The sequence below is a fragment of the Camelus ferus genome, chromosome 20, assembly GCF_009834535.1.
Source record: "Camelus ferus isolate YT-003-E chromosome 20, BCGSAC_Cfer_1.0, whole genome shotgun sequence".
Classification (NCBI taxonomy): domain Eukaryota; kingdom Metazoa; phylum Chordata; class Mammalia; order Artiodactyla; family Camelidae; genus Camelus; species Camelus ferus.
The window spans coordinates 29,805,305-29,817,526 of record NC_045715.1 but is presented as its reverse complement, the minus strand read 5'-3'; the positions used below and the strand labels follow the sequence as shown (position 1 = coordinate 29,817,526).

General features: G+C 55.2%; 1 non-coding gene across 1 annotated transcript; it reads right to left on the bottom strand.

Annotated features, from left to right (window-relative positions):
- Nucleotides 1-8,417: 8,417 nt before the first annotated feature.
- On the bottom strand, nt 8,418-11,743 carry LOC102509701. Its single transcript, XR_004313767.1, has 2 exons — nt 10,800-11,743; nt 8,418-9,046 (listed from the first exon to the last, which is right to left on the bottom strand). It is a non-coding gene; the product is annotated as an uncharacterized protein C6orf223 (transcript).
- Nucleotides 11,744-12,222: the final 479 nt, after the last annotated feature.

Genomic DNA, 12,222 nt, shown 5'->3' with positions numbered 1-12,222 from the left:
GAACCATGTAGAGGTCTGGCAGTGGGTCGATGATGGGGGAAAAGCTGGGACCAAACTGGAAATAACACTCAGGCCATGTCCTGGCACCTGAGGACAGAACTAGGGTCCAGTGTCCCAGCCTTCAAAGGAGCATAAACTCCTCGCTGGCTCTGGCTGGCCTCCCAATCTGAGTCTGCCCTGATTGCCTGGAGTCCAGACAGCAGGTGATGTTCCTGATGAAGAGTGGACGACCCATAGGACTTTACAGGTAGGGGCCAGCTGGGGCTAGCAGGGCAAGTGCTGGGGCTTGGCCAGTATCATGGGCTATTGGTGGAGCTGGAACAGCAAGTAAGCAAGTCAGTGTTCTTATGCAGGCCACCATAGGAGGTTGGGTGGGGTGAATGAGGGACAGCTGTGACTTGGGGAGAAGGAGAGGACTAGAGACTGACCATCAGGCATGTGGGCAGTGGCTACTGCTGTGACAGCAGCACTCCTACTGGGGGAGGCTGCAAACACACCTGGTTGTCTAGACTGGATGTGGGGGTGGAGTGAGGGCAGAGAAGGGTTGCAGTGTTAGTGAGAGATGAGAGATGGCAAGAGTGGATGAGACAGCTGCAGGGAGGCCTCTGCTGAGAGACAGTGTGTAGCTGTGGCTCCGGGAAGTGTTGCCCAATGTTGAGAGCTCAGGGTGAATTTTCAGAAGGTTCTGGGAACTGCTTCATTCATTGATTCAATGAGTTATCCATTCAACAAATATCTCTGGGGCTGGAATGAGACCACCTCAATCTTGTACGTGCTCTGGGATCATAGATCATCCGGTATGAGATGTCAGGGCTTTGGTGACTGATAAAGGAAGAACGTGGAAGGAGAAGAATTTGTCAATATTTATCCAGCAGGGTCCGGGGGAGGCTCCTCTGAATGGAGACAACTGGCCTCAAAAGGGCGAGGGAGGAGGAGGGCTGGAAAGGTACTGAGTCCCCAGATCTCATGTACACAACCACTTTGTGAATTAGAGGCTCATTTCTTCCATTTCACAGATGAACAGAGGCGCGTATTTGAGTTCAAAAGGGCGTTCCTTCAGGCTCACGCAGCTTGAGCAGCCCAAAGTATCTCCAGCTGCCCTTGCTCTAAGGTCTGCAGTCTGGATCTCAGGTAGTGGCTGCCAGAGCAGGAGGCAGCCACTGTGGCCACTGTGATCCTTCTGACAGCAACCTCTATCCCTGCAGTAATACCATCCATTGGTTTGCTGCAAGCCTGGTTATATGGCCAGCCTCCTGGAATCTGCTCATCCTTGGGCAAACTGATAAAACCAAATATTTGAGCTTTTCACACCAAGGACCAAGTCTTGGTGACTCCACTAAACACCCAAGAATGTTAGCTAACATGTTCTGATTGCTCAGTATGTGCCTGGCACTGAACTAAGCAATTCAGAAACATTAACTCACTCAGTCCTTACACTAACCTGGGAGGTAGGTACCACTGTTAGCCCCATTCTACAGATGATGAAACAGAGATATGGAGAGGCTGAAAATCTTGTCTGTAGTCTCCCAGCTGATAACTGGCAAATGAGGATTCAAATCCAGGCATGCCTGCTCCAGAGGCTCCAGAAGTCTGGTGAGGGGCTGCCTGAAGCAGCTTGTACCCCCCCCCCCCCACTTGGAGTTAGGGACAGCTGGATTTGGGCCCCTACAGCCTGCAGTCAATTTCTGGCCACACCACCAATTAGCTATGTGACCTGAAACACGTCACTTACTCTCTCTGAATTCCCATTTTCTCCCTGGTTGAATGAAAGGGTTGAATGAACTTTATGATCCTGAGCTTGGTCCCAGCTCTGACATTTCAAGAGGCTTCATCAGGCTAAAATAAGCAGCAAGAGGCATGCTGCGGTTGGGAAAGGGCAGCCTGGGACGTGCGTGCGTGGAAGCCGGGAGGCTGCCGGTGGTGAGGGGGAGTAGAAGGCTAATTGCGAGTACATGAGCTCAGCTGGGGTCCACTTTCTCCGTTCCATGCCCACAGCTGGCTGTGAGTCATTAACAGGTCATCGGCCACAGCATGGCTGCTGGAGACAGGGCAGACTCTGAGCATGGACAGAAGACAAATCTAACCTGATCCCAGCCTTAGGGACCCCAGGGGCCCACGTGCTCTTCCAAGTTCCTGTCTAGAGGTTACTGCACTCCCGCTAGGAAGGTGCTCCATCTCTGTTTCCTGGCCCCTGGCTGGACACCTCCTCTGTGGCTGGGGTGAAACAGAGGCAGAAAAGACACAATCTCTGTTCTCAGGAAGCTCACGGGGGTGGGGAGGTGTATCCAGGTATGGGATGGGCCTAAGTCTCAGGCTTCTGAACTTGCCCGTCAGAGGGGCGGGGACTCAGAGACCAGGTGCTGCCGCCTTCCCCCCTACCACCCAGGCTCTGCAGGCCAGGTCTTTGCCAAGTAAGTCCAGGTGCCAAGTTCCTCCTTCCCAACCCCAGCCTCAGCCCTGAGGAGGAAGCTGTCAGAGGGGCATTAAGCTCAGGACAGACTCCTGCCAAGGAGTCCCGCTGTAGGAAAGTGGCCCAAAGTGGGTTCCAACCTGTGACCTCCTTGAGAAAGCTGGGCGGTGTGGGAGAGGTCAGGGCTGAGCTCCCATGACCTCGCTCTCATGACCCCGCTCTCCTGACCCCGCTGCGAGTGTCATTCCACACTGCACATCTGGTGCTGCTGGATGGATCAGAAGTGCGCTTTGCTGTATGTGCGTGTGCTGTGTGCATCTGTCACTAGGCTGAGCGCCTTGAGGACAGGCCCGTGGCTTATTGTCCACCTGGGGTCTGGCAGAGCCGGACTCAGATGCAGTTCTGGGACAAAGGTCAGACGTCTCCAGCCTTCTGCCCAGTTCATGCAATGCTCTATAGCAGTTGCCAGTCATTTTTCATTCATTCATTCATTCATTCATTCATCGCTTCCTTCATTCCGTGAAGTAATAGTATCTCTGAGAAGTACTCCTTTTGGTTCTGCTTAAACTCATCCTGAGAAGCTCACAGTCTTTTGGGGCAGCCCAGACCATATTGTGACCACCTGACCTTTAAAACCTTACTGTTGATGATTGGAAATCTGTCTTCCTAAGTTGACCTTCCACCTCTGGAGAACCAGCTTAACCCTCCCTTATATGGCAGTCCCCCGAGGGTTCAAGGCACGCTCATCTCCCCGTTCATCTTTCCCTCCTCCCCCCACCTTCCCTTTCTCCCTCATTTTCCCCTCCCTCCCTCCGTCCTGCCCTCTCTTCCTTCCCTCCCTCTTTAGACATTGATCAAACTTCTATTATTTGCCAGGAAGAAAATGAGGAGCAACAGCACATACAGCCCTGACCTCACAGCGCTCACAGTCTCGTTATGGAAACCCTTCGACCCAGCAATTCCATAGATAACTGTGAAGCTGCCTCTGGTAAGCGCCAACCTGAGACCAAACAAGGCAGAGCATATGAAAGTGGGACATAATCCACAGAGAGATCAGAAAAATAGCTGCTCTGAAGAAGGGGCAGGGCTGACTAGCTAAGGAGGAGCAGGAAAGTTGCCAGTGGGGGACACAAGGCCCTGGTGGGAGCGTGGGACTCCCGGGGTGCCTGGGGCTTACATTCCTGAGGCTTAACATCCTTGTGGCAATTCCTCGTGTGATGGGGTTTCTGGACCCCTCCCAACACTGTCACTCTGTAATTGTCCCCTTGAGAGGGTGACGCCCATGTCTACAGCCACTGCTCCTGGAAGGCCTGGCCAGCTTAGGGTCCGGGGTGCCCCTCTCTCGGGCTGCTGCTTGCCCGGGGTGACAAGTCTCCTGCCAGGGATGCTCATCTGAACCCATCTTCCGTGTGGCCTCCCCCCACCTGTGCCTGAGCTGTTGAGTGTCTGGCCTCCCATCCGAGTCCTTGCCTTGGCCCTGCGAATGTTCATCTCTGTGATAAGGCCTGTTCACTCCAGCCGGCAGGGTCTGTTCTGAGTCTGGACTCTGCTGCTGGCTGCGATGCCCAGGGCTGTATCCCTGGTGAGTGTGACCAGCACGGAGTCTGCATGTTCTGGACAAGGTGCTGGGAGATGAGGTCTCTGAGCATATGGGGAGGAGGGGAAGGGCAAGGGTCCTGAGAGCCTGGGAGGGGACTGTGGCGGGGCATCTGTCCTGAGGCTCCAGAAGGACATTCCTGGGGCCTGAGGCTGATTTATGCTGGGGTGGTGCTGTTTTGTGATCTCTGACCCCTGTCTTGTGTCTGTCCCCAGCCCCTCATCAGTACAGACCAGCTGCTCTTGCACTCATGCCTGTGTAGTGGGCACTTGTTTGTCTCCACGTGTAGAGTGTGTGAGCCTGTGTGAGTCGTCCTTGCTGTTGGCTGGCACCACCTTTTGCCGTTAGTCACTCAGGGGTGGCCACGTCACCAGAGACTTGGAAGAGTCCCCACCTGACCTGCCTTGCCTAACAGCCACATCGGGTGGCTCCATCTGCCCTCCTACCCTCCTACCAGCCCACAGGTAACACTGCCACTGGTGCCACCCTCCCAGCCCCCTCCTCACCTCATCACTTCCCCTGTCACCCCTCCTCATCCTTTCAGACCTGAACTCCTCCACAGCGTGCAGGGTCTAAGAAGTCACAGACCACGTGGGATTTATCATAGTGTTTTCAGAGGCTAAAACCCAATACATCTTTGCAAATGAATAAAACAGTAACCTCTCTGGGTTTCATATTTCTTATCTGTAAAATGAAAATAATACTATTTGACACAAAGGTTCTGAAGAGGGAAGTAGATGATGAATGTGAATTTCCTGTCACTGTGTAGACATATAACAGATGCTCCAGAAACAGCTCTCATGTTCCTGCCCTTTAATGTTTATGGATACAGAGTCCTTTCTGTTTAAATCCTTTCTGTTTAAAGATATTGTATGTTTTAGGAGTCCTTTTGGCCCCACAGCATGACTGGCTTCTTGTGGCTCCGGTCTCTGCTGGAATGTTACCTCCTCATGGAGACCTTCTCTGACAATCCCATCTAAACAGCCCCAGCCCCCAACACTCCACTCCAAAAGTTGTCTTATCACAACCTGAACTTTATTTGTTTGTGACTTATTGCTCATCTGTCACTCCCTCCCTAGAATGTGAGCACCACGAGGGCAGAGACCTCGGCTGACTTTTCCATTCTTGGAGCCCCTAGTACCCAGATCCGCGCCTGGCACAGCAGTGATCCAGGAGTTTCCGAGGCCAAGGCTGTGAAGTCTCTAGGCGACAAATGCCATTGTGTGTGTGTGTGTGTGTGTGTGTGTGTGTCTGTGTGTCTGTGTGTTTGGGATAGAGGATGGTGAGGACATCCCAGGGCTGGGGGACCAGGCGGAGACTCCTGTGCTCCCCCTCCATGCTCCCTGAGGGCAATCGGGAACAATGGTCTCTCTAGGGCTGCCTGGGGGGTGTAAGGGAGGGGGCGGCACCTTCTTTGCCTGGTGACCCCTGAGCACAGTCCATCTGCCAGGAAAGAGGGCCTGGGCTGCTTCTACTGCTCCCTCACTTCGGAAGGACTCTCCCCGCTGCCCTAAGCTAGGACCCGAGGCCCAGGCCTGCCTCTTATTGGTGCAGCTTTCTTCCTTATGTGGCATCTGCTTCTCTCCTCACCCTTGCCTTCTTGTCACCAGAGCCTGACAGCCCCCTCCACCTGCATTCTCTTTTGTCACCAAATCCTCACACTTCCAGTTTTAGGGGTGATGTGAGGTTCCATGTGTCTCCTGTAGTGGGGTCTGCTACCCGCCTTGGGCTTCCTGGTGCTCAGTGCCCAACCCTGCCACTCTGGCCCTCATCCTGGGCGTAGTGAGAAGGATTCCACAGAAAGGCTGCCAGAGGCTCCCACCCACACCTGTGGCCCCTCCCACTGGGGAAGAGGACTCTGTCACCACTTGTCCCCTCTCCCCCCAGCTGAGGGGGCCCAGCATCAGACAAGCCTACCTGACTTCTGGCTAGGGCGGGCAGGTGGTGCAGGGAGAGCTTGCGTGGACCCAGCTTTGGACCGAGGTGGGGTTACCTGGTGTTGAAAGGACTCCCCTCTACTAGCTCCAGCCCCCGGCCCTGTGACCCCTTGGGCCTGCTCCCTGTACCTGGGCAGCCCACAATCACTGCCTCATCCTCAGAGCTATCAGCCTCCCCAGTTCTAGAGCTCCCAGCTCTGGCAGGGCCTCAGAATGTTTGCACAGGGGATTTCAGAGGTTTGTGAAGTGTGCTCTGTGGAGTGCCCTGGAGCTGACCTCTGCATGTGTCTGTGTACACAGGCACCCATGTGTGTGACGGACCAAACACTGGGGCTCTGGGCCCCCGCTCCTGTGCTGACCATAGAACCCCAGACTTTTTCTGTTACCAGATAAGTTACTACTAAAAGGATCTATTATTTTAAAAAAAAAAAGTTTTAAAAACCATGAGAACTAAACAAAATTAATTTTACATGTGGGGAAACTGAGGCCCAGGGAGCGAACGGGATTCTCAAGGTCACAGTGGGGTCAGTGGCAGGGCTGGTGCCAAACCAGACTGCCTGGCTCATAGGCTGATGTTTTTGCCAAGACTAGGCCAAAATGTCCCTCTCAGGAGGTGGCAGGTGGGGGTGGAGTGCCAAGAAAGGCTTGTCTAGAGAAGCAGGTTAAGGTCACAGCTTCCCCACCCCATGGGCCCCGTGAAGCGCCTGGGAGCACAGTTGCATCAGAAAGGTCACTCAGTCCTTAACTGGAAGCTTGAGGTTTGGGAGTGGAAAGAGGCAGGGTGATGGCGGCAGAGTGGAGTAGAGGTGAAGGACAGGGGCTCATCCTCTAGGTCACTCACACTCCTTCCCCCAGTTAAAGCACCAAATGCCCTCCTGTCAGTTTGAGACTGTCTGCATTCCCCCATGGCCACTCTGACAGTCCACAGGAGGAACGAGAAGGCTGCTCCACAGGCACCCCACTACAGCCCCTGTCCCTTTGGAAGCAGCACCCCTTCCCAAGCACCTAACTCCCAAGCAGAGGGAGCCAGTGGCAGGCATACAGGGGGCTGTGTGGCCCTGAGGTGATGACTTCTGGGCGAGAAGGCTGTGAAGAAGGGGGCTCGGATTTCTATCTCAGGAGTCCTGTGAACAACCCCCTACTGGCGACAGCAGAAATGGCACAGTAGGGGGCTCTGTGGCATCCACTGTGTCTCCTCCCAGTGTCCAGATGGGCATCTGGGAAAAATGCATGAATAGATGTGTCCATCTTCCCCCAACCCCTTCAAAATCACCAGTCTCCCCCCCCTCATCCCCACACCCCTGTCCTTTAGAGACTACAAGGACTGAGTTATTCTTAGTAGGTTTCATTCATCAAAGCTTGACAAATGGTGTCCTGGGAGGAATGCCTGGGCACAGCCTAGAGCCAGAGGGGTGGAGTGGGGTGCAAAGGCCCCATATGAGGGGAGAATCCAATGCCTTAAAGGAGCCCCAGTTTGAGAAGCGACACTGCCCTCCTCTCAAGGGAGCCCCAGTCTGAGGGGAGACACAGCCCTGGCCTCAGGGAACCCCGGTCTGAGGGGAGACACAGCCCTGGCCTCAGGGAGCTCCTTGCGATGGAGGATAGTACTCCTACACCCCACACCCTTGTCCCTCAGTGAGATCCCAGTTTTAAAGGAGAGATCCAATATCCTGCCCCCAAGGAACCTCTAGTCTCATGGCAGAAAAATACCTGTCATCCCTGCTGGAAAAGATATGGTGCCTGCCCAAGGCACAGACTGATACTCAAGATGAAAAAAGGGGGTATCAGAGGGGTTTCCAGAAGCATATACAGCCCCCACTGCCACCACATGTGGGAAGCACAAAGAAAAGCTCGGAGGGACGCTCACCTTGGCACGCCTACTGAGAAACGTGCAAAAACTACAAAGGCGTAATAGTGAAGATTGAGAGCCTAGAAAATGAGGAAAAGCGTAAAGGGCCAGGCCAGATGGGCTAGTCTAAATCAAAGTCTCAAACTCAAATGTCTTTGGGGACCTAGTCTGGCCACAATGGCCTTTGCCAATGGGAAGGGCAGCCCGCATTGTCTGTGGGCTCTCACATTCAATATAAAAACCACATACTCACTGAAGGCCAAACAAAACCTCACTAAAGATTAAATTTGGCCCAAGGCCATGAGTTTGTAATCCCTTGGATATCAGGAAAGAATTCCTGATAGAGGAGAGGTTTGAGCCTAGTTTGGATAAAGAAGCTGACAGCCAAGTTGCTCCCCTCAAGTCCTGGCCACCAGGCTTGGCTTCTGTGTCTTCAGCGCCTCCTCCCACCCTTCCTGGGATGGGAGACTCAAGCCACTCCTCTCCAGCTCCCTTGTGACCAACAGTCACAGCTGGTCGGCTGCCAGGGCTCCAGGTCTGTGATGAGGGTATCACCTTTCTTTGCAGGAAGGTAGTTCCCCTGTAAAGGGAAGGAGCCTGTCAGGCTCCTTAAATGTGCTGATTTGAAAGTTCTGGCTGGGTGGTTTTCCCTGAGAGCCTTTACTTTTCTGAACTTCATGTGCAAAATGGGATACTGTTGCCCTGGTGCCCTATTCACCCCTCCCCTAGAAAGTTAACTTTCCAATAGGCCTCTCAGTGTCAGTGGAAGGGTCCTGCCCCCTCCCTACTCTCCCAGTCCTTTCCAGCAGAGATCTCAAAGACTGTAGGTTTATAGTTCTCCAAATCCCGCATCTCCCTTCTCCCTACCCAAAGTGGTGTCTCATTGCTCTTTCCTGGGACCAAGGGGCAGCCCTGGAGGGCGGCAAGAGCAAGCGGTGGGCGGGGCCGACGCGTGCGCTCCTGGGGACCAGAGACCCGGAACGGGTTCCGGGACCCGGGAGGGGAGACCTAATTACGGCGTTGTCCTAGAACTGCTGAGCGCCGCGGATGAGAGCGGCGGTGGGTAATTAGAACGCATTAGCCGTTCCCCCTGCAATCCTGTAATTTCTCCGCACGCTCCGGGTGTATTGTAGAAGGTGAAGCGTTGCGGACTCGGCTCTGAGTCAGACTCTCGGAAGCCCGGGTGGGGACGCAGGGGGCGGCAGAGGCCGCCGACGATGGACTCCTGCCACAGGAGGCGCAGGCGCCTTCCTCTGGCACCAAGTCACCAGTCCCGGGGCTACTCGCAGTGCATCCCCACTTCGGTGGACAGAGGAGGGCCGGGCCTGGGGCGGGGCAAGGAGGGGGCGTGGCCCGCGCCTCCTACGGCCTCGAGGGGACGCTCCTCTGTCCTGCGGCTCTTCCCCGGGCTTCGAGATGGGTCCCCTGCAACCAGCCATGTGGCGGGCTCCCTGCGCGCAGGTGGACTGAAAGACAGGCAGGATCAACGCGCGAGGCAGTGACCTACCCACCCACCTCCCCCATTCTCTAGAGACGTGCAACAGACCTAGGGCAGCGAGAGAAGAAAAAGTCAGAGATATCAGAAGGAAGTGGGAACACTTGTTCTAGCCGAGTCCTGAAATCAATTCTAGGGGAGCAGGGAGCAGCCAACAGGGGACTGAGGCTGGGAGGGGAGTTTATTTATTAGCCAGATTAGCCAGCATTAATAGGGGAGCGGTGGTGGCCGCGGCGGCGGGGACATAGCTGGCATAGCTGGCATAGCGGCGGGGCCTCCCGCGGCGCGGGGCTCAGGCGGCTTCAAAGGGGCTTAAAGAGGCCCGTGGTGGCACTGCCACGGCCCCGCGGGGGAGGGCGTGGGCGCGGGCGGCGGGGGAGAAGGCGGCCATTGTGCACCGAGGGATTAGGGATCTGGCCTGGAAGGAATTTTAAACTGCTGCGAGCCGGCGCCCCAGGACTCCCCTCCTGCCCCTCTACAGCTCCATGAGCAGGAGCACGCTCAGATGTTTACCTGCATTTCCGTGTCTGAGGGTCCTCCCTCCTCCCTCGGACTGGAGGCATCTAGGGTTGTCAGATTGGGGAAATAACAATACAGGATATCTAGTTAAAATTAAATTTAAAATAAGCAATGAATACTTTTGTTAAGTATAAGTATGCCCCATATGTTGTATGGGATATACTTATACTAAAATACTATTCCTTGTTTATCTGAAATTCAAATTTAACTAGACGTCTTGTTTTATTTTCTTTTGTTTTTCAGCAGCCCTGGAGTCACCAAAATGTCTAATCTTGTGTCTGCAACAGATTGCGAGATCCCCAGAACTCAGCAGGGCTCTGTGACTCTACTTTCAGACTGTAAGTTTCCGAAAGTTGGATATTGTGTTTTACCCTACAGAACAGAGCTCTGATGGTAGAGTACATGTCTTCATCAGAGATAGGAGCTTCCTGAGGACGGAGGCTGGATTTCAGATTGGAGCTGGGAAGTCGATGTCTGTCCCTTTCATCACATCGGATGTTCCTGAGGCAGAGTCTGTGTGCTTCCTGGACGGCAAGTCTGTCTCCTTTCCTTCGCAGGCTGATGGAGGCCCCACCCCCTATTGGTGTGGTTTCCTGCCTACAGGGGGCGCTAGGGGCCCAGAGGACTGATTTCCAATGGATGGGTCCTGTTTCTTGGTACTCAAGGCGCGGGTCCTCCGCGGTTTAGGCATCTGAGGATTTGGTGGGTAGGGACCCCATCCTGTGAGGCTTTTGACCTAGACTTGGCCCCTGTCTGGCAGTCAAGGCCAGGCCTGCCTCGTCAGAATCTGTGGCCAGCATGTGGGAGAATCTCCAAGTTTGGTTACCCACAGTTTATTCCAGGAAGGGACAGTGTGGCCCTTGGTACAGAATGGCCTTGCCCACCTCCTCTCTCCCCATAACCATGGCAGCCAAACCTCCGTCCTCCATGAACCTCACAAACCCCACTGTCCAGCCTTTGTGTGCGTGTGCTGTTCTCCGTGGCTGAAGCACCCTCTCTTTCTGTCCTTGAGGACAGCTGAAGTCTCACCAGGTCTCCTGGATACTCTGGCTTTCAGCAGGGTGGGTATGGCCAAGTCATCTGCTTGGGCCTCGGGGTCTTGTGATGAAAGGACACCTCCATTCACTCCCTCCTTCCTCACTAACCTGGGCCATAGGGGCCACAGAGGGGACAAAGGTTGGGGTGGGGAGAGATGGGAAGGTGGGGGGAGTGTAGCTGGAGGGGAAGCAAGAGGAAGCCTCCAGCCACCATCTACTCCCCTTCTGTCCCCACTGTAGCCCCTTCCCAAATCCCCTCATCCTCCCGGAGCCGCTGAACTCTTTTCCCTTGAAGCTGAGGGAAGCCCGGGAGAAGCCCTTTCCCACGGTCACAGCCTCAACAACCCCCACTCCCTGATCCTTTGGCCACAACCACCTCAGCCTGTGCAGGGCGCAGGCCTGGCCTACTCTGTCCCTGCGGGGCCCCCTCCTGGGGCCAGGGCGCCTGCTTCCGTGAGTGGCATCATCACCCCACTCCTCAGGCCGCCCAGTCATCAGGTCAGCAATTAGTTACTTCCTCTCCGCTGCATGAGGCCACTGAACGTCACAGCCCCTCCCCCCTGCCAGCCGGGGCGGCGAGAGTGCTGGAGGGGTGCCCCCCACACTTTGTAGTCAATGCCAAGTCCTGGCATGACCCACCCCCCACCAGCCTACTGAGCGCTGGGGTATTGAGCCTCCCATCTGGGAAGCCAGGCACTCCCTGTACTCCTAGGGGCGGGAGAAGCCATGCTGCCGTCTCCTCCCCCATCCCTCCCCTTCCCATGTCACCCCATCCCATTGGGTAAGGACACTCCCGCTGCCTGGGTGGGGCAATGCCAGCTCAAGGGCACCGTGGCCCTGAGCAATTGGGGCTGGGCCTGAGCCTCAGGTGTCTCTGTCCCCAGTCATAGGCGGTTTTCACCAGGCTCTCACCTGGAGCCTGGGAGTCTGTGCACTGAGGATGGTGGCAGTGACCTGGTAAGGGGGGAGAAATGGGTGGACTCTACAGACATCCAAACATGCAGAGGACAGGCTCTTTGTGAATGCCCACAGGGGCTCACACACCTGCACCTGGGCATGCTCACAGATCCAACCTGGGCAAACCCACCTGGAGGTACCCCACATGCCCAGACACCCTCTCTTCCTGCTGTGTGCACACAGACCCTCTGACATCCTCACAGACAGCATGCTCACCACCGCAGCAAACCAAAACCAGGACACCACAGAGGAGCCCAGGAGAGTGAAACGAGAGACTGGCCAAAACCCTCCCCGCCTCATCCTACCCCACGGGCTGGAGGTCTTCCTGGGGAAGATTGGGAAGGGTATCTGGTGGGAAGGAACGGCTGTGGTCTGAGTTTGGAGGAGGGGGGCAGGGTGTGGATTTCCAGAGAGAATTAAA